Here is a 22,630-nt window from a genome sequence, read left to right on the forward strand (position 1 = left end):
ATATGAATAAATATTATACTATGTTAGTATATGCCAAGAAATATATCCCTAGCTCCCTTCAAGGTCCAAATCATGTCATCTTCTCCTTATATAGGATCTTCTTATGGCCATTGAAAGGAATAAATGTTCAAAGGAATGAAATAATAATAATTCATGCTTACACAATACTTTCAGTTGCACAAAGACAAAACAATCAAACAATCCTCTGAGGAAAGCAAAGCGAGTATCATCATAAATGTTTTATAGATGGAGAAACTGAGGCAAAGAGGGATTAGATGACCAATTTAAGGTCATGTAGCTATGAAGTATCAGAAGCAGACTCCTGGTCAAGGATGTTTACATTTCACCATTCTATTGTTTGCCATTTTGCAAGGTTCTAAAATATCTTTATTGTTTGGTTTAATAACCAATATTGTACTTGTCCATTTGAACCTTTTAAATTAGAACATACTTAAAGATTATTCCCTTCCTGCCCATACATTCATGTTGGTCATATCCATCAAGTGAAACAAGATAGAGACATAATAAAAGAACATTTCTTCTTCAAACCTGGATTTCGTAGGATAAATTTTTTTTCTCTTAATTTTTCATGCATTAGAATGTTTTTCTTTGATATTTTGTAGTTCTCCAATATTTACTCCTTCTTTGCTATGACTTTTTTCATACATGAACCCAATATATGACATCAAGATTCTTTATATATATATATATATATATATTTTAAATGTTCTATTTTTTAAGATGCCTTTCCTACTCTAAGAGTAAATAAAACAAAGATGAGAAAAAAGTATACCTGAATAATTCAGTAGTTTAATGATTAATACTTATATGGCTTTGCTTATGATTATATACATATATAATATTATAATACAATATAAACAAACAGAAATATTATAACATTATGTATAATAACAAGTAATATATATATAATTATATATTATATTTGCTCAGTATGGTAGTTTAATACTTTTAAAATATCATTTGAAAATGCATTTAATACTCATAATTATGAGAGCTACAAGCAATTTTTAAGATATGTTTGACAAGAAGTTCCTGGAAAGACCTTGCATTTAGAGCTAAAAAAAAATAACCAAATTATATGACACTGGGCAAGTTGCTTTCCTCTTAAATAAGAATAAGGGAAATAGACTACATGGACTCTAATGTCATTTTTAAGTTTACATCTGTGTTAACTTGTTCTACGAGAATCATAGCCCAACTATGCTGGACAGAACCTTGAGGACTGCATAACCCAAACTTATTTAATAGAAGAGGAAAGTTAAAAGCAGGAAGATTGTCCTGGTCCATAAATTTAACACAAATATGGGTTCACAGTTCTTTTATTGTGAACAAACTGCCTACTGATTTCTTTGCTATCCCTAAGTATGTCACAATCTATAGACATGTTGGTCAATAAAAAAGGTGCTATTTTGAATTCAGTATACTTGGATGATTTTAGCTGTTGGGGAAAGTTGAAATCTGACAATAATTCTTGAGGCCATCTTCATTAGATTGGATTACTTTGGAAGTCCTCAGATTCATGAGTCCATGATAAAGTAGGTCTGACATAAATAATTAAGGATGTTTTTGGCTGAGGGATTGGAGAGTGGGAATATGTTAACAATCACTCATTAACTCATTCAACATTTAATGAGCAATTGCTCTGTTCAAGACATTACTAAATATATATATAGGATCCTTTAATTTAATTTGGAAAAAAATAAGAATTAAAAAGGAGGTAAAGAAGGCAATTTGGAACTATACCCAAAGGTCTTTAAAAGACTGCCTGCCCTTTGATCCAGCCATACCACTTCTGAGTTTATACCCCAAAGAGATCATAAGGAAAAATACTTGTACAAAAATATTTATAGCTATGTTCTTTGTGGTGGCAAATTGGAAAATGAAGGGATGACCTTCGATTGGGGAATGACTGAACAAATTGTGGTATCTGTTGGTGATGGAATCCTATTGCATTAAAAGGAATAATAAACTGGAGGAATTCCATGTGAACTTAAAAGACCTCCAGGAACTGAGGCAGATTGAAATGAACAGAACCAGGAGAACATTGTAAACAGAGACTGATACACTGTGGTACAATCTAATATATTTCTGAGGAACTTATGAGAAAGAACACTATCCACATCCAGAGAAGGAACTGTGGGAGCAGAAACACAGAAGAAAAACTACTGCTTGATCACATTGTTCAATGGGGATATGACTCTAAATGATCACCCTAGTGCAAATACAAATAATAGGGAAATAAATCTTGATCAATGACACATGTAAAACCCAGTTGAATTGCTCATTGGCTATGGGAGGCAGGTGGGAGGAGAGGAGGGAATGAACATGAATCATGTAACCATGGAAAAATATTCTAAATTAATTAATTAAATAAATAAGCTTTTTAAAAAGGAGGTATAATGTGGTAGGAATCAGATAACATGGATTCTAGTTTATTGCCCTGTCACTAAATAGCTGCATGAACATTGGCTACTTGTTTAAACTTTCTTCCCCAGTTTCTTCATCTATAAAGTGAGAGGATTAAACTAGTTATTTTTCAAAGTCCTCTTTTGGTCTAATATTTTTTATTCTATTTCTAATGTTAATGAAATCCTATTCTTAACTGAAGATAACAAAGAAGGACATGGGGGGTTGGGGTGGGGAACAATACATCCATTATGCACTATTTCAAAGAATTTTAAATACAGAAAACTTTTGAAGGTACAAAATTTATAGTTTTACACATTTTTGAAGATGAATAAATATGACTGTGTAGGACAAAGCAGGGGCTGAAAAATCCATGCAAATCACTGAGTATGTTTTAGAAAACTGAAAAGGAACCATGCATAGCCAGAATTCTATGATAAGCTACAGAATGCACGGTGATTCTGAGTTATAGCATTTATAATGGTTTAGAGATTTATTGATTCTTTATATTAGGAATGTTTCTATTTTTAGTTGCTAATAAGATGACAAAATAAAAAATAACCTGTCTAGTCAAAAATATTTGATGCCATTTTCAATCTGTCAGGATAGCAATATCTGAAGTTAATAATTTTATATTTAAACCTATGACACAATAAATATGATAACCAAATGCTTTATAAATTTTGCAAATGGGGAATGAGGCATTTAAATAGATATTTTAAAGGCTATTTCTTATCATAGTATAAAAACTCTCAAGGTGATAAGAATTACTGGAAGAAAAATTTCAATCTTTCTAAGCATTAGGGCAGTATATTAGATGGGAAAGCTGCCTGCATTCTAGGCATGTTAAAAAAAAAAAAACAACCTCTACTAAAAGTTGAGAAAAATATTGGCTTAGAGTAGAAGCTTCCCAGGAGCAGTATTGGCGAATAATATTGCTGCTTATTTGAAATAGATTTCTGACTACCTTGCCAAAATAGTGCTTATCAAATAGTTCCTTTTCTAAAAAAAGGTTTCTTTATTGATAATGTCTTTGAAGTGAGTAGGGACAGGGCTAAGTTTTTAAAAATTGTAGTAGAAGGGAAAAATCGCTTCTTACCATAGAAATTAGTCACACTTAAAAATAATGCAAGGGTGTTTCTGTGAAAAATGTCTGAATATATGAAATATTCAGTATAATAGACTTACAGAGTAAAAAAATTGGAGGGACCAGAAGAGATCAACAATGTCAAATGCTGAAGAAAAGTTAAGAAGGTTAGGGATTGAAAGAATGCCATTTATTTTAGAAGTGACACTGTTGGTCATCTTAGAGAAAACAATTTTAGATGAGTGATGGAATCAGAAATCAGATTACAATGGATTGAAAAGTGAATAAGAAATGAAAAAATAGAGGCAAATCATAGCTTTTCGGAATTTATAATTCCCCTTCTCTAAAGCATTTATCATTATGTTAATCATTTTGTGTATATTGTTTATATGTGCTCATTTGTTTCGTTTCCCTTGTCTCCCAAAGAACAGGTGAAATTTTAGATTTGTTTACAGAATTCTCTTATTGGGTCAGGAAAATTTGATGAACAATGATCACCTGTACTTAATTAAGTCAGTTGATAAAATATATCACAATATTCTTGTAGGTAAACTGGAGAGATATGAATTGAATGACTTGAAATCAAATAACAACCAATATTTATTAAGCCATTGTGCTGTATGTAATGGGAAAAAACCATTATATTGACAGTTCCTAACTTGCCTTTAATTAAGTGAATTAGAAGATTGGATGATTAATCCAAGGATAAACATCAACTTGGAGTAAGTATAAATAAGAGTACTACAGAGCTCTTTCTTTAACTGAAATCTATTCAATGTGTTTATTAATAATGAAAGAATAGAGGACATGCATATTGTATTTATGAGTGCCAAATAACTAGACATAATAGTTAATACTTTGGATAATAGAATCAAGAAACATCTTTATAGTCTACAACAAGGGTTCTTAAACTACTTTGGCAATATGTTGAAACTTATAAACCCCTATAAATTGTTTATAAGCAGCTAGATGGCTTATCTTCGTGAATTCAAATTTGATCTCCATCATTTACTAGCTGTGTAACCCTGGGTGAGTCACTAGCTAGGTTGCACAGTGGATAGAATACTGGTCCTAGAGTTAGGAAGACCAGAGTTCAAATCCAGCCTTAGAGACTTGATAGCTGTGTGATTCTGGTCAAGTCACTTAGTCTCTTTTTGCCTTAATACAAGAGTAGGAAATGCCAGTGCACTCCAGTACCTTAGCAAAGAAAACCTCATGGGTAATATGGTCCATGAAGTTATGAAGAATCAGACATTACTAAATAATGACTGAACAATAATAAAGATTTTTTTAAGTTTATAAATGCATAAGATGAAAAACACAATATATCATAAAGGGTATTATTTTTATAGAAATGTAGTTATAAAAATATATTTTTTTAATCCATAGACCCCACAATTTAGGAAAAAAATGCTGAAACTAATTATATAGAATTTGTTAGCAAGACACATAGAATTCTACTCCTGGAATAATGGCATGAAAGTTGAATAAGTAGAATTGTCTAATTTCTGTCTTCACCTCAAAAGTACAAGATATACAGTAAATAAAGTAAAAGAAGTAAAAGAAATAAATCTCATGAGGAAAAGCCAACAGAAAATCTATGTGTGGTTTAATAAAGGAATAAAAACAGAAAATATCTTCAGATAGAAAGGAAATAATATGATTCCAAGGCAAAATCTCCAGAAAATATGATAGTCTTATAATAACTATAACCATATTCACAGAAACAATATGGAAACAATTGCAGAAAGCCTCAGAATGGTTGAGATGTTGGGGAAATCAGGGGCACCATGGTATCACAGTAGAGAGAGCACCAGGCCTGGAGTTGAGTAGTGGTAGGTGCAAATCAGTCCTCAAACAATTCTTAGTTATGTGATCCTACATTTTACCAGGCCTTGCCCTTCTGTCTTAGAATTCTTAGTAAGAAAGTAAGATCTTTTAAAAAAGAGAGATGTCTATAAATTTCAAAATAAACATCTAGAAAAAGATGAAGAAAAGAATCAAGCTTTAAAAAAGAAAATTGAAGGTTTACAAATGAAGGAAGAAAATTTTAACAATGTAAATAGAATTTTTGAAAAAAGAGACTATTAGAACTTTAATCCTATCATTTCAGAAGGCAAGATCTATTATAGTATTCTCATACTATACTGTCAAATATGGTCCACTATATTCCATTTGTTGGATGGCTTTGCTGAATTATTTTTTCCATTTTTAAAATATTTTATTATAGGAGGTAACTCATTTTTGAAGGATTATTGAAATGGGCCTGGAAAGCAGTTTTTAAAAGAAATCAATAAAAATATAGGACAGCAGAAATAATGCAATGATGCACTGATGCATCAGAAAACATTTGAGGAAAATAAAAAAGCCAGAAAGGTGGAAAGAATATTTAAACTATCTACAAGCAAAAGCAATTTACCTTGAAGATAGGATATGGCAAAAAAAAATCTAAGAAGCATTTTTTGTTTAGTCATTTTAGTCTTGTTCAATTCTTCCTGACCTTTTGGAAGTTTTCCTTGGCAAAAATACTGGAGTGGTTGGCCATTTCTTTCTCCAGCTCATTTAATATATGAGGAAATTGATGCAAGCAAGGTAAAGTCACTTGTCTATGGTTACAGAGCTAGTAAGGATCTGAGGTCAAATTTGAATTCAGATCTTCCTGACTCCAGGCTCAATACTCTATTCATTTCACCATCCTGTTAAGCATTAGTTTCCAACAACAACAACAACAACAAAACAATGAAACATAATCCTTATGTAATGAGGGTTGTCCTGACATATAGTAAGACATATAACTTGAAGGGAGGTAGAATTAAACATCTCTAGACTCTTCTTTCTACCCCCAACCCCCAACCTCTACCTTACTATTCATCAAGGGAGATTTGATTCCCTGACCAGAAGAAAAACAAGAGATTGGAACTAGAAGCTTGATCACTCTCCTATGCTTACAAATAGGATTATAAATTTATGTATTTGTTTCCTTAAATATTGTTAGTCTAGGACAGTGATGGTGAAACTTTTAGAGACCTTAGAGACTGTGTGCCCAAACTGCACCACCTTGCCCCTGACAATGCAGGGAAGAAGTGCTCCCATTGGGCTTCTGGGCAAAGGGGCAGGTGATATGAGATATCTTTTAGTGTGTGTGGAGAGAGATTGAGGAGCAGCCTCCTCCAGCACCTGTGCCATAGGTTTGCCAACATGGGTCCAGGAGATGTGGTTTCCAAACTCAGGATAACCCATAATCACTGAATACTTTTTGTGGAAAGGAGAACCTCAAGCTTTAGAACCAAGTCTTGATTCCCTTCCAACCAAATAATAAGTCCACAAAGAACAACACCTATCAATGAACAAAGAAAAACATTTATCCAATTCAAGAGTAAAATAGAAATCACAGATAATATACATAGAAAATGGAGGGTGGGGAGGAATTTTTCAGTTAAAGTTGTAGTAAGGGATTTTGGCAAGAGCAAGGTGACAGCAAGAGATCCTGCAAACCAACATTCCACACAGAACTCTCAGGAGCTGGAGAATGGAATACATAGGCAGTTTCTGGGAGCAGCTGGTGGACTCCTCTGGAAGAGAGAGAGGCTGTTGCTTTTCCCTAGCAGTCAGGAATGCCAAGAGGCTTCTGCTTGGTATTTCTAGGGTGGACCCAGAGAGCCAGTGATTCTCTCTTCTTTGGGTTTCTTGATATTCTGCCCATCCTTACTGCTGTTGCTGCCAGTGCTGCTGCTATCAAGTGGATTTCAACAGAGCTAATACTGGGGCTACTGCTTGACTCAAAGAGGACTCCTGGTTGTGAGATTCTCTGGCCCTGGTCCTTGTTCCTACCACCCCCCCACCAATTACTAATTTAAGAATTTGGTTTAGAATAATTATAGAAGGTATAAGGATTTTAATCTCTTTTGGGGTTAAGAGTTAGTTATTCCCTAATTCCCATTTTCCCCTCTTCCCTTTAGCTAAATAAACCTGTATATATATATATATATATATATATATATATATATATATATATATATATATATATATATATAAGACAGACAGACAGAGAGACAGAGAGACAGAGAGAGAGAGACAGAGACAGAGACAGAGAGAGACAGAGACAGAGAGACAGAGAGACAGAGAGACAGAGAGAGAGAGACAGAGCCAGAGACAGAGAGAGAGAGAGAGAGACAGAGAGACAGAGAGACAGAGAGTCAGAGAGAGTTAGTTAGTTAGTTAGTTTTGGACCCTTCTTTTAACCCACCCATTACAGAGCAAAGTAACTCAGATTAGCTGAGAGAGAGAATGCTAGAGATCTCACCCAAGGAAAAGTTCCTTGAAGTCTCTAGTGTAGCCAGCCAGATCAGGGACATGATGGAGACTGATAGCTCCTCAGATGCTAGCTTCTTTCCAGAGACTTTTCCTTCAGCAACCTGGAGTTGGGTTGGTAGAATCCATTTTCTCTCTTGAAGCTAGAAACCAGAACTACTGGAAAGGTGAAGAGATTTGAAGCAAATTCAGATACTTGAAGAAAATGAAATAGTTCCTCTTTCATGCTCTAGTCAACTCTGTGATGTTACTCCTTAAGGCTTAGGGCACTGATCTCTACCAATGAGGAGAGAATCCTCTATCAATGGATTTGGGAACTTAGATTACAACGAAGTTTCCTTTTTCTTAGATTTTTCTAAGTTGTCATTTATTTTAAATTTTTCAGACATAAAGGCCTTTTAAAGCATTCCCCAATGGACAACAAAATGGTCAAAGAATATAAACAGGCTGAAAATGAATCAAGATGAAGAAATTAAAACTATCTTTAGTCCCATGAAAAAATATTCAATATCACGACTAATTAAAAAATGTGAATTAAAACAACTCTGGGGTACCACCTCATACTTACCAGACTGACTAACATGACCAAAAAAGCAAAATGATAAATGTTGGGGGAGATGTGGAAAAATTGGGACACTAAAACTCTGTTGGTTAAACTGTGAACTGATACTACCATTCTGGAGAACAATCTGGAACCATGTTCAAAGTATCATCAAAGTGAGTCCTTTGACCCAGCAATACCACTACTAGTTCTGTATGCCAATGATATTATAGATAAAGGAAATGAACCTATGTGTAATTCAATGCATATATATCTATAATTTATAAATATGCACCAGCTCTTTTTGTGGTGGCAAAAAACCCTGAAACTGAAGGAATGGGGAATGGCTGAACAAACTGTGCTTTATGCTTGTAAAGGAACACTATTTTGTCCTATGAAATGACTAAGAAGATGATCACAAAAAACTCTGGACTTATATGAAGTGATGCAAAATGAAGTAAACAGAATGAGGAGAATGCTGTACATAGTAACAATAATAATATATGATGATAAGTTGTGAATGACTTAACTATTATTAATAAGGCAAGATCCAGGGCAAGTGACAGAGATTCATCATGAAAAAGGATATCCACTGCCATGGAAGGAACCAATAGAGTCTGAATACCATTCTTCACTTAATTTCTTCCCTGAATTTTTCTCTAGTGTAAACAATATATGTTTTGTTTCACAACATGACTAACATGGAAAGTTTTTTACATGGTAAAATATGTTCAAAATGCATCATATTACTTCTCTTCTTAGGGATAGGAATGGACAGGAGGGAAGAAGAGTACATGGATTGCAAATGTCAGAAAACAAATACTAAAAATTATTTTGGCATGTAATGCCAAAAAAAAAATATTTAAAAGGGGCCTTTAATGGAATACCATTCTGAGAGGTTTTGAGTTCCTTTATTAAGAGGTGATTAAACATTAACAAGAAAGTGGGTTAAAAGTAAATTAAATGGGGAAACTAAGTGGCTCAATAGATTGAGAGCTAGGCCTAGAGACTGGAGGTGCTGGGTTCAAATCTGCCCTCAGACACCTTGCTGTATGACCCTGGACAAGCCACTTAACCTCCATTGCCTAGCTCTTACTACCCTTCTATCTTAGAACCAATACTCAGTATAGGTTCTAAGATAGAAAGTAAGGGTTTTTTTTTAAGTAAATTAGATAATAAGATTTATTGTCTATTATGTATCAGATAGCATGATGAGGTGAATACAGTTAGCCAGGAAAACCTGGGTTCTTTTCTGGCTTCTAACATATAATAGCTATTTAAGTCTAGAATTTCCCTGTACTTCAGACAGTTCTCTAAGACTCAAAGAAAGTACCAACTTTTATAGTAAAGTGAGCTTCGTGACCAGAAATTTTTTTTCTCTACCAATCCTTACATAAAAGGTACTCTTTTAGACTCTGAAACTTAGGTTCAATACATAAAGGAAGAAATTTTATTTTAACCCACGTGAAAAATCCTCTTGGTTATAGCGAATTAAATAATTGTCCCTAAATAACTAATTTCTATTCTTTAGATGGAGATAACATAAGACATAAAGGAATAAAGAATAAGCATATGCAAAATAGGATTAGTTTTATTCAATGAACTAATATTTAAAGGGATAAGCAAAGGATCTCCTGTAGAAGGTGGGTTTTGAGCTGAACTTTTAAAGAAACTAAGAATTCTAAGAGATAGCGTTCAGGAAGGACTGCATTCCAAGGCATGAAGGACAAAATGTAAAAATATATGGTAATGAGAAAAGAAAAACCATATGTGAAGATCAAAAAAAATCCAAATCCCCATTTGACTGGATCAAATAACATAAGACTGAAAAGGTAACAATGAATGTTAAAATTATAAATTAGCTGATTTCCTTCTGGTTACATGAGAGAAGAAAGCCTAATTGTCATCATAACGATTAAGATTTCTTCAGTTCAGATAAACTGTGCAAAAACTCTAGATAGAGAGCTTTTCTCCCATGGAGCCCAAGTATCATAACTGGGAAAGAGATAAGGTTATTGGAAAGGATTAATAACTTCAAGGTCTAAAGCTTACCTGTGCTTTTTTAGGTTTAAAAGTGGCAGGAACAGCTGGGATAATAGGTCAAAGTCAAGGGCATCATGACATAATATGAAAAGCCCCACAGTTTTCTGAGAGAAGGGTAAAAGCAACCTTGAAACTCTTGGTTAAGGTTAATAGGAAGTAAGAGCAAGTTAAAGGTCCTTAATGGTATTTTTCTTAAATGCAAGTTATAAGCCAGATTTAATTCCCAATAATCAAACTTCATCTTAGGTCATGATTTTTTTTTTTTTGAGACAACTAGATGGCACAGTGGGTAAAGTGGTATATTTGGAGTCAGGAAGTCTCATCTTTGTAATCAACTTAAATCTGGTTTCAGTCACTTACTGGATATGTAACCCTGGGTCAGTCACTTAACACTGTATGCCTCAGTTTCCTGTAAAACGAGCTGGAGAAGAAAATATCAAGCCACTCATCATCTTTCCGAAGATAACCTCAAATGGGGTCACAGAAAGGGACACCACTAAACGAGTTGTTTTTGTTTTAGAAAAAATTTAGAAATAGTTTCTTTTATTTTTTATCTCATTATGCAGTTAATGCATATAAAGAAAAAGTCTAACCAACAAATCCATATTTAATTGAAATCATCTCCATAGTTCTGCCCACTATTCATACCCTCCTATCTCTTCCAAATATAAGCTTTAATTAGAATAATACTTTAACATGTTAGCAGTTTCTGCCTGGACTTTTAAAGCCAATAACTATGCATTCTAGCTTCCTTTTACTATTGTCAGTCATTTCTACATTAATCAAAAAAAGTGGGTAGTAATTTATAGTTTTTATAAATATTGGATTCTTCTCCTTCCTTCTTCACCTCAGTGTGGTGGAATCTCTAGCTCATTTCTAAAGGTAACTCATGCTGCCTCCAACATAAATAATTACCTGCCCCGCCCTCTTCCAATTACCTTGAATTTCATATCTTTGTTTTTGGATTCCTTTTTTGTGTGTGTATTGCTCCTCCCCAGTAGAGTGTAAGTCCTTGAAGAACAAGAATTGTTTTCACGAATTTTATTCTTTTCTTACCATTAAGCTCACACAGTTCCTAAAACATGGTAGGTACTTCAGGAAAAATTGTTGAACTGAATTACCAGTATGACAATTGTATTTCTGTTAGGTACTCTAGGAAATATCTTCTGATTAGACAAAATGAAATCTTTTTTTTTTTTTTTTGGTGGAGGGCAGGGGGCTACTAAAATTGGTTTTGTGCTTCCTGAAGTCTATAACTCTTTAAAAATCTTTAGTATACAACATGAACTGATTATTGAGGTTTTTTTCCTCTCAAAGATCCAAATTCACCCTCTTCAAATGCATACATTTGTTTTATAGATCTAGGTTTTGTTTCTTTTCAATAGTTTCTCCTCTCTTTTTTAACACAGATTTTCCTCAAGTGGAAGTTAAGTAAATTTCCATGGAAACTTCTCCCTTACTTTCTGTTGATAGCATATTAAAAAAAAAGGATGAGATGTTTGGAAAAAATTAATAATATCTTACTCCACTGCATATTGGCCCATTGAACCAAAATCTTACTTTGACATAGAATAGACATGACTATCCCAGGGAAGGGGATAAATCTTTATATTGTACTTACTATGTGCTAGGCAGCATAATGAGTATTTTAACAAATATTATCTCCTTTTATCTTTATAATAACCCTTTGAGGTATATGTTATTGTTATCTTCACCTTATAATTGAGGAAATCAAGACAAGTACCGGTTAACTAACTTGCCCAGGGTCATACAGGTAGGGAGTACATCAGTCTAGATTTGAACTCAAGTTTTCCTGATTCAAGATTTAGAATTCTAACCACAAGGCTACCAATTGCCTGCCCAACAGAGAAAAAGCTCTGAGGTAAATTCCTGAAAGTAGTGGCGGGATGGGATGGGGGGAGATTTTAACAAAAACCTATTGATGAATTATTTACCTGTTAATACAGACCCAACTAAACTAAGTTCAGAAAGTCTAATCTCTGAAGTGATCAGTTGATTTAATTTTTTGGGGGGAAACTATCTTCTAAGGCACAGAAAGATTGTAATCTTGTACAGGAGGAGGGGATGTCAACCCTGATGAAACTAGAGCTCTGAGATATTAAAGAAGCAATTCTTTCCTGAGGTTTATCAGATTTTTTTTTTCCTGGTGGAATAATAGGGAGGCAATATCGTTCTTGAGAGAAGAATCTTAGAAAGATAAAACTTAGTTTATTTTAAAAAGCATGAGCAGAACAGTTGCCCATAATTATTTTCTCCTCTTTGATGTTCTGTTTTACTCTCGGCAAACAAGGTCATTGCTCTTCTATTTTTCTTATTTTGTCTTCAAAAAGGCTTTTGTTAATGCTTACAACTAAAGCCACTCTCTAATGGGGAAAAGAATGTAGAGGGAAAATGTCAGCTATTTCCTCCTGAAAGTTTGTGGTTAGTGAGCAAGCACAAAAAAGAAGGAGAAAAGGGAGGTTTATTTGAGCAAAGAGGAATTTTTAGGAAAAAAAGAAAAATAGTTTAAAAAGTAGGATAAATATCAATTGGAAAATGTATTATATATATATATATATATATATATATATTTATCTATATACAACCACACACATATATTCACTCTCTCTACTAATTTTCAAAGTTTATACTTTTCCAAGTGTATGTATACTATTATTTATATATACTATTATGACATATAAACTCTTATTTTAATGATTTGCGTATTCTATTTAATAAAAAATGGTGACTCAAGAAAAGGAGAAACTATGTTCTGTGAAATATTTAATGATAGACTGATTCCAAAATAGAAAAATTGGGGAAGTAATTCCTAGGAGAGGAAGAACCCACCACCAATATGTTAGTTCCTTTTCTTCCAAAGAATAGTATTGGAGAGCTAGCTAGGATACTGAAAGACTAAGTAATTCATCCATAGTCATAAAGTTACTATGTACAAGATGAGAACCAGAGATTCCTGGACTAAGAGACACTCTATACATTGCATCACCCTGCCTTGATTCATAACTACTAAACTAATGAATGAAATATAGGAATAGAAGGAAAGAAAGATGCCCTAAATGAAAAAAATAATACTTTCTGTATATTATGTACATATTTTTCTGAATCAAATATTGTCTCAAGTAATAGCAAACTATTTTTGCTATTACAAATATTGTTAATAAAATTTGTTAGCATAGATAGGATTTTTCTGTCATTGAATTCTTGTAGTTAGTGATTCAATAATAGGACCATCGGATTTTAGGGCATAATCAACCGGTAACTATGCTTATATGATCTCAAATTGTTTTCCAGAATATTTGGATTAAAGCACAGCTCCCTTAGCAGTTGATGAGGGTATTCATATCCCTGTATAACATGTCCAACATTGAGTCCTTCCATCTTTTTCCATCTTTGTGAATTTGCTATCAGATAATATTACAAAATTGCTTTAATCTTTTTTTTTTAGTGATTTGGAAGAATTTTTTGTGATCAGAGTTTATATTTTAAACAGTCTCATTTGAGAATCAGGTATTTTAATGAATAGGATAAAAATCAAAGGATTGTAAAATAAACCAATTATATTGGAATATAGTTAACAAAATATGTTTAAAAATTTGTAAATCTAAGATTTAATAATCTTTGTAAAATAGATAGACTAAATATTTTCAAAAAATATAGAAATGCATGGTTATTTTTAGAACATTCTAGTGAGTATAAACCACAATCACAGTAATATGTATAAATATTTTATGATTCTTCAAGTCACATTTTCATGTCACTCTCTGTGTCTGCTCCCTCACAGACAAATGTTTACCATTTGGGTTTTGGTTAACAATCAAAATATAACCCTGTTTAAGTGATAAAAAAGATGATTAAAATAAATTTAAGATGAACTGGAAGTGTCAATGGTTTACATATTTTTAGATCCTAAGCAAGGAAATCATTGAACTTTAGCACTGTGAATATTTTTTCTTTTTAAAAAATAAAGTGAAAAATTTTAATTCTTTCAATGTTGGAAAGAAACATAATAACTTGTTTGTTATAGAAAAGGGGAACATGTATTTAAAACTAATAAAGAGATATACTCCCATATTTTTTAAATTTATTTTACCACTATACTAAATGCTAGGATTAAGAATTTGGAGAAATATGAATTTTAAAAATAATTATATATTTTAAAATCTACCTCTATTCTTGCTTTACATTTCAACAGTAAATAATAGCAGTGAGTGCCTTATGGCTTTCAATTCAAATATGGGTCTTTGTTTTTATTACTAGTTGTATACAACGATTATTTAGGTTTTTACTTAATAATCAGCAGCAACATCTGAATTCATGCCTACCTCAACATATTTATCTAAAAATTAGAATAATATTCAGGGGTATCATAGACTTAGAGCTGGAAGGAACCTTTGAGGTCATCTAATCCAATACCATCTATTTATTTACTATTAATCAATTTATTTATTCATTTGTATGTTTGTTCATTTCTTCATATATTTGTTCATCTATTTATGTATTTGTTATTTCATCTCTATTTTATTAGTGATGTTATTATTGAAAACTCCTTTGGGTCTGTATTTTAGAAGTGCACAAATGAAGTACTTTATTTATTTCTGGGTATTGAAGTTTAGAATACTATTTATAGGTTGGAGATTATCCAGAAGAGAAAGTCAAAGTTACATAGTGATATGTGATCCTGGGTGAGTTACTTAACCTTTTAGTATTCTAGGTAGTTCTCCAGAATGATACTTCAGAAGAAAAAGAGCTAACATATTGGTAGAAGGTTCTTCTTCTAGAAATTACTTCCTCAATTTTTCTTTTCTAGAATTACCTTCTACCATTATAAAACCACACAAAGTACTTATTGTTAATCTATACTCGTTCTTTTCTTGAGTTGCCATTTTTTCTTAAATTAGATTGAAAAAATAATAATATATATATACAAGGGGATGAGAATCAATCATTGTCATTACAAACAGTAAGTTCCTTAGATCTATTCTATATGAACTCTTAAAGGAAATGAGTATGTATAAATCTGGAAAAAAAGTTTCAGAATGGGCAGTTTATGGTCAAATAACATAATGTTGTAATGTACTTGAAAGAGAGCCAATCAGTTAAAAAGCCTTTATTAAGAGTCTATAATGTGACAGCTTCTATGCTTGGCTCTGGAGATGTTATATAAGAAAATAAGTTGAAAGCCAAGGCTTAACAACAAATCAAAAATAGTCTCTCACAAGCAGTTCACAGTGTAATGATTGAAGCAATTTGCAAACAACTATGACAAACAAGACAGGTAGCATAATAAATTAAAGATAATCTCAGGAAAGGCACTAAGTTTAAGGACTAATAGAGATGAAAATTTGACTGATAGTTAAAGAAAGTGTAAGGGCTAAAATAGGGGTTTTGACAAAATAAGAGAGCAGCTTTTAATAATTTAAGTTTTAATGATAATAGAGTAGAATTATAAATTAATATTATCCCCTTAAGCCATAGAAAAGAAAACTTCTAGCAAGTTCTAACAATTTTGTTTAATTAAAATAGAGATAGTAAGAGAATATAGAAAGATAGAAAAGATGAAAGAGATTACTAATATTATAACCTATAAATATACCTAAAATGTCTAATACTGCTTAAAATTCCCAATACTACCTTTAACTTTCTTTTGAGGATAGTTTCTTCTGCCTAGAACAACCCTGACCTAATCTAATCTACTCTATCTGTAAATTATTCACTGACTAGCTAACTCCCTAAAATAATAAACAGCTATCACTCACTCACTCCTTCAATCAGTTTTCAATAGCAGCCAAACTGTCAGTAGCCAACTGATAGCAGATCCTTGTCTATGAGACAGACCTGCTTTCTTGAGATCCCAGAGGCAAAAAGCCTTTTAAAGGCTAAAGCCAAAAGCCCTCTCAGTAAGTTCAGACCCGCCTTTATATTCCAGCAACTAAATGCCAACCCATACTTCTAGCAACCAACCCCCAAGGACTAACTCACGACTAACTCACACCCAGCAGCCAACTTCCCCACAACTGCCAACCCCATCAGCAACTGACTCACCCACTGTCAGCAACTGACAGCCAGCAACTGATGCTTGCTCAATAGGAGGCTTATCGGTTCCTACTTCCTGTCACTGTGGGCTGATTAATCCCTACACATCTACACATCTCAAGGTAAGAGGGCCTCCAGGTACCCCATTAAATTAAAGAAATTAAAGAATTCCCTTTTACAAAATCCAAGGAAGCCAGAATGGAGAGATAAGAAGGGATAGAGTTCCTGGATTGGAAGATAGGAAAAATTTCTAGAGTACTAAGATGTAGGTGTTATGTACAAAGAATACAAAGAACAAACAATGAGGCCAGTGCTATTGGATCTCAGAGTATACCATGTGGAATAAAGTTTAAAGATACTGAAAGTCTGGAAAGGACTAAGTTTTGAAGAATTAAACCTAAGATTTTATACTTTACCCTAGTTGTAATAAGGAAGGCATTTATATAAAGGAGGTATTAGATTTATTCTGTTTGTTTTTAGAATGTGTTAAAGGGATTTTTTTTTTTATCTCTCCCTCTGTCTCCTTAAGAGGCAGATCTAAGTCAATCAAAACTGAAAGGTGTCAGTGAACCAGTGCTGAAGATTCTTTTACGAGGTTGACCAGGACAGAGCAAAGGAATCAGTGCTGACATTTAGGGGCTTTTGCCTCTGGATCTCTCGAGAACAAGAGGTCTGTTTCTGAGGCAAGAGTGACTGGCAGGTGGCTACTGCCAGTTGGGCGATAGAAAACCGATCGAAAGATTGAGTAGCTATAGATTATTTAGGGAGTTACGTAGTTAGTGAATCTTATATAAAGTAGGTTAGAGTAGGCCAGTTGTTTGCCAGGCAAGAAGAAACTGTCTTCAAAAGACAGTTAGAGGTAGGTTATTAGAAATTTAGATTGTATTAGGAATTTTAGGTATAGTCATAGGATATAAGGATAATAGTCTCTCTACTTTTTCTATTTTTTATCTTTACTTCTTTCAAATTAAACTAAGTGTTTTTTATTCAACTGCTCTCCTCACTTTTGTTGAACTCTTATTTTTTAACCCTTACAAAAGCAAGATTAAATATAGAGGGCAGAAAAGTTAAAAGATCAATTTTACTTTGAAGTCAGTAAAAGAATCAAAAAACATTTATTAAGTATTTAGAATCTGCCTTCCATCTAAAAGTATTACCAAAAAAAAAAAAAAAACAGGAATTTGTGGCAATAAAATGAAGAAATATAGACTATGGGAACATAAATTAGATTTTCTTCAATATTGTCCATCAATCAATATTTTTTATTAAGCTCTTACTATGTGCTAGCAAGTATTCTATGTGCTGGGGATGCAAAGAAAGGCAAAGAACACCCATGCCCTTAAGAAGCTCACACTGTAATAAGTGAGATAATATATAAATAACAAGCTGCATACAAAATATGTACATAGTAAGTAGAAGGAAATATGAGGAGGAAATGCATTAAAAGGTTTGGGATAACAGTGAGAAAGACCTTTTACAGAAGGTGAGATTTAAAGCTATTTAAGTCATGGAAACTAGGAGACACTGGTGAAAAGGGAAAGAATTCTAGTCACTTGAAACATTAAGTGCATATAGACAGAGATAAAACACATAGGGTCAGGTGTCAGGGAAGAGCAAGTAGCCAAGAATGGTAAGATTATTGGTTACAAGTAGATTAGGAGAGTGTAAGAATAGTTGGAAAGGTAAGCCAATATTAGGTTATGAAAGTTTTAAATGACATGCAGAAAAGTTCATAGAAGTAATAGGGTGCCATTTAAATTTACTAAGTTGAGAGATTATTTAATCAGACCTGCATTTTAGGAAAAATAAAAACATTTCGGCAGTTCTGTAGAGGATGGATTAGAGTGATAAAGGATGAGTTAGCGAGACTAAATAATTAGAAAGCTATTGTAATAGTCCAAGTGAGAATAATGAAGGACTGAATTGGGGTGATGGTTCTATGAGTTGGGATAAAAAGACATATAGTAGATGCACTATGAAAATAGATACAAGATTTAGCTCATGAATAACTATGTTGAATGAGTTGGTTTAGATGATGTTGGGCTAAATCCATTTTCATCCAAATTCTTCCAGTTTTCACAGAAGGGTTTTTTTTATTTTTTTCTTATCAGGTAGGAGTGTCTATACCACAGTAGTTTGTGTTGATGGGTTCCTGAATCATTACATTTACATATGCAATTGTTCCTGCCTTGTTTATCTGATCTATTCCAATGATCAGTTTTCTACTTACCATTTTACTTTTTCTGTGTCAAATGATTTTAATGGTTACTGCTATATAGTTTAGATTTGTAAATGCCCACTTTCCCCCCATCTTCTCAGACCCTAAGTCATATGGATAAGCAATATATAATTTTGTATCCTTATGAACTCATGCCTTGAGTAGTCTGTATCTGCCCTTTTTCTCAGGGTCTAATTCCCCCAACCCAAGCTACACTGAATCCTGTCATTACATATCACTATGTCAGTCTTCTCTTATATAGTCTGATTTTCTTTTGATATTTGAGTATTACTTTTGACAACAGATGATTTGATATTTTAAATGGTTGCTTTTCTTTTATCAAGAATGGTTTCTTTTCAAACTCATTCCTCTACAAATATTTCAAAGAAAATTAGTACAATATTTGTCATTTACATTGATATCTAAATAGATTTGATTTTACAAATATTTCCCCCTCAATCTTCAACCTTTTTTTCTTTTTTTGTAAAATGTTCACCCCTTTAATCTACCTTCCATTTCTTGTCCCTATTCAATCCCTTTCGGTATTCATCTTTTATGCATCAAAAAGACTGAGTTATTTTAAATTTTCACTCCTTTCACCTCACAGTTAACTCTTTTTTTTTCACTCCTTTCACTCTTTCACCATTAAACTTATTTTCATCTTGGTTTCCAAGGTAAGAAAATATTCCTCTTCATGAAACACTGAAATATATACCAATCTTCTTTTCTCCACCCCTTTTACTCAATATTTAAAATCCATTAATTTACATGGAGGATAGTTAACATATTGATAATCATTTTCATTAGAATGTTCAAATTCGTTATTGATTTCTCTCTTTCACTCTTCCTCTTTTCCTTCCAACTGATGTTTTTCTAAACTACATTTTTATTAACATTCTTGGGTCATAATAACATGAAAACATTTAAGTGTCTTTAACAGCTTTCTCTTTTATAATCTGTTACATTCAAATTCTGATTTCAAAATTATCTCCCCTTTTCTCATCACTCTGTTCTTTTACTAATTTCCTCCTATGCAAAGGACATTTCATTTCTCTGTTTTGTCTTCTTAATTATCTTCTTCTTTTTTTTTTTTTTGGTCTTTCCTCTTTGTTCTTCTATTTATGAGCTTTCCATCCAATGGGTCATGGAAGACCAAACTCATTTCCTGTTTTTGACAGTATTACTAAACTATTAGATGAGGTTCTACCAATAGGTCATGCTACACTAACCTCATTTTCTTTTTTGATGATATTACTAAATTAGTTGATGGTGCCATGGATATAATTTACTTAGATTTTAGCAAATTTTTTGAAAAAGTATCTCTTACGATTTAGGGGGAAGAAGGATGGAGCAATATGGTTTAGATGATAATAAAAGCAGATCTATTCTGAATTGGTTGAATAACCAGATTCAAAAAAGATTTGTGAATAGTTTAATGTCACAGTGGCAGGAAATCTCCAGCAGAATACTGTAGGGATTTGTGCTTGGATCTGTTTTATCTGCCATAATCATGATTTATGTGCTATATTCATTATATGTTCTATGTATAATATTTATTTTCCATACATATACCATATTTATCATATTTACTCTATCATTTTTGTCAGCAAATATTACCATAATTTTTGTATCTTGACTACTCATACTATATATATTATGTATATGTATATACATATATAACCATATTTTAATAACAGAGGAAAAGAGGTTTATTTTTTCTTTCATCTCCCTCATAAAAATTCATGTCTTGATATGACAAGTTATATTTTTAATGTCTACAGAGTAAATTCAAAACAAAATGATGCAGATTGAAATGCATCAATAATATTCTAAGAAATAAAAATATCTAAGTAAACTTGAAAAGCTCTCGAGTGAACTTCATCTTCATAACTTTTTCCTTTTTATCATCTTTACTTCCTAGATACCACTTAATGAAATCTTCAGTTAGAAGTATGATAACTATAGCTTATGTTAGAACTTTCAGCCTTTTAATTTCAACCATGGTAGGTTCAAACACACCAGTCTGTCTATTGTTTTAAGGTTTACCATTAAGCCAAAACCAATCCATTTTAGATTCTTCCAGATTGAACTGAGATTCATTATGAAAAGCTCTTAACTTGCTAACCAAATAGTAGTCTTGAAGAGCATTAACTGCCAGTTTTGAGAATAATAAGAAAAGATGCAGGCAATTTTACAAAATGAATTTGATCCTGGGATTCCATTTTGGTAAATTTTAGCTAATGTATTAATTGACTGCTCAAGATTTCTAACTAGGTAGTGAACTGCCTCACAATCTGAAAAAAACATCACAGAGCTTGATCAGGCAGAAGGCCAGAGTCCAAGGGATTGTGAGCAATTAGGTTGGGCAAGACAAGAGAGAAAGACTTCCTGTTATTCAAGCCAATATAAATCAGTGCTTATGTCATTGTCCAATCTCTCCCCTGAACATCTCTGATTGCAAAATAGCCATTCAGGAAGTGGTCCCAGAGATCTCAACTCCTCTCTCATCACTTCATTATAAGAAGAGGATTGTCTCAGGATGACTCCAATACACCCTTTTCTCCTCACCAAGTGGATGGACCACCAAGGCAATTAGAGCTGACTGATTTATCACCTAAAAGAGTTCTTACTTACAGATGAATATGGAGCAGGTCTCCACCCTGCCTTCAACAAAAACTAGCCCATTGATATTCTTTTAACTCTGTTGAGTTTAACAAAGATAAAAATTCTAAAGAAGAGAGGAACCAATCCAGTTTCTTAGTGTTATAGGGATTTTCTTAATCTCTCCCTTTGTCTAGTTGAAGAGTTGAGAGAGCAGGGTTTCTCAGTGGATCAGAGAACCCACAGGTTCAGTGAGCAGTGAGTCAGAGTTGAAGATTCCCAAGGAGACCAGAACACTGAGGAGAGGAAGTAGGAACTGCTTTCTGGCAGGAAGGTGGTAAAATGGTGGTTGGTCAGTGAGGAGATAAAAGGAAGCAGTCACTGAGGGAAAGGACTTTTTGCCTCTAGGATCTCTAGAGGCAGGAGGTCTGGCACTCAGTCAAGGGGCTGCTGGCAGTTAGCTGGTTAATTAAAGAATATTTTAAGATAGAATAGAGTAGGAGTTAGTAAATTGGAGAATATTTTACAGATAGAGTAGATTAGGACTAGTGTGACAGGCAGAAGAACCTCTCCTGAGAAGACAGAGATAGTACTAGGAAATTTTAGGTAGTTATTAGGAATTATTTAATAGTGAGACTTAGTTTAGGTAGATTTATAGGATATAAGATAAATAATCTCTATTTTTCTCTTTTCTATCTTTCCATCTATACTTCTTTCTAAATTAAACAAAATTTTTATTAAACTGCTCTTCTCATTTTGTCAAACTCCTACATTTAACCCTTACAATAGCCTGGGGGTGACTGAGCTTTGAAATAAAAAAGTTTTGGGGCTCCAAGGGGGAGTCATTTCTCAAAAAAATACCAATTCAAAAATTAATTTTATAAACTATGCAAGTTGAAAAATTCTCGAAATAAATGGTAAATTACTTGGATAAGTTATTATGAGTTATCTGAGCAGCTCAGTTACCCAATTCAAAGGAATTAATGGTGGTCAGTGTCATAGAAGGAACTAACAATCTGAATACAGATTGAAGCATACTAATCTTCACTTTATTTTCTTTATGAATTTTTCTTCAGTGTTATAATGTTTTCTTTCAAAACATGAGGAGAATAAAATGTATATTTTATGATAACATATATATATTATATATATATTATATAATCTGTATCATATTGCCTGTCATCTTGGGTAGAAGTGAGGGATGTTAGCAAGGGAGAAAACATGGATTGCAAAATGTCAGAAAATAACTATTAAAACATATAGAGGAATGTAAAAATAAATAAACAAAAAGAAAAGGAAATAGATGGTAGATTCATCACATTTTCAAATAACAAAAAAAAAAGACAGT

At 32.8% G+C, this 22,630-nt stretch overlaps 1 protein-coding gene across 2 annotated transcripts in view; it reads left to right on the forward strand.

The window, feature by feature from the left end:
* Nucleotides 1–22,630, forward strand: part of CNTNAP4 (contactin associated protein family member 4) — a 677,206-nt gene that overhangs the window by 265,734 nt on the left and 388,842 nt on the right. The gene's annotated exons all lie outside the window — the stretch shown is intronic.

This window comes from Monodelphis domestica, chromosome 7, assembly GCF_027887165.1.
Source record: "Monodelphis domestica isolate mMonDom1 chromosome 7, mMonDom1.pri, whole genome shotgun sequence".
NCBI lineage: Eukaryota > Metazoa > Chordata > Mammalia > Didelphimorphia > Didelphidae > Monodelphis > Monodelphis domestica.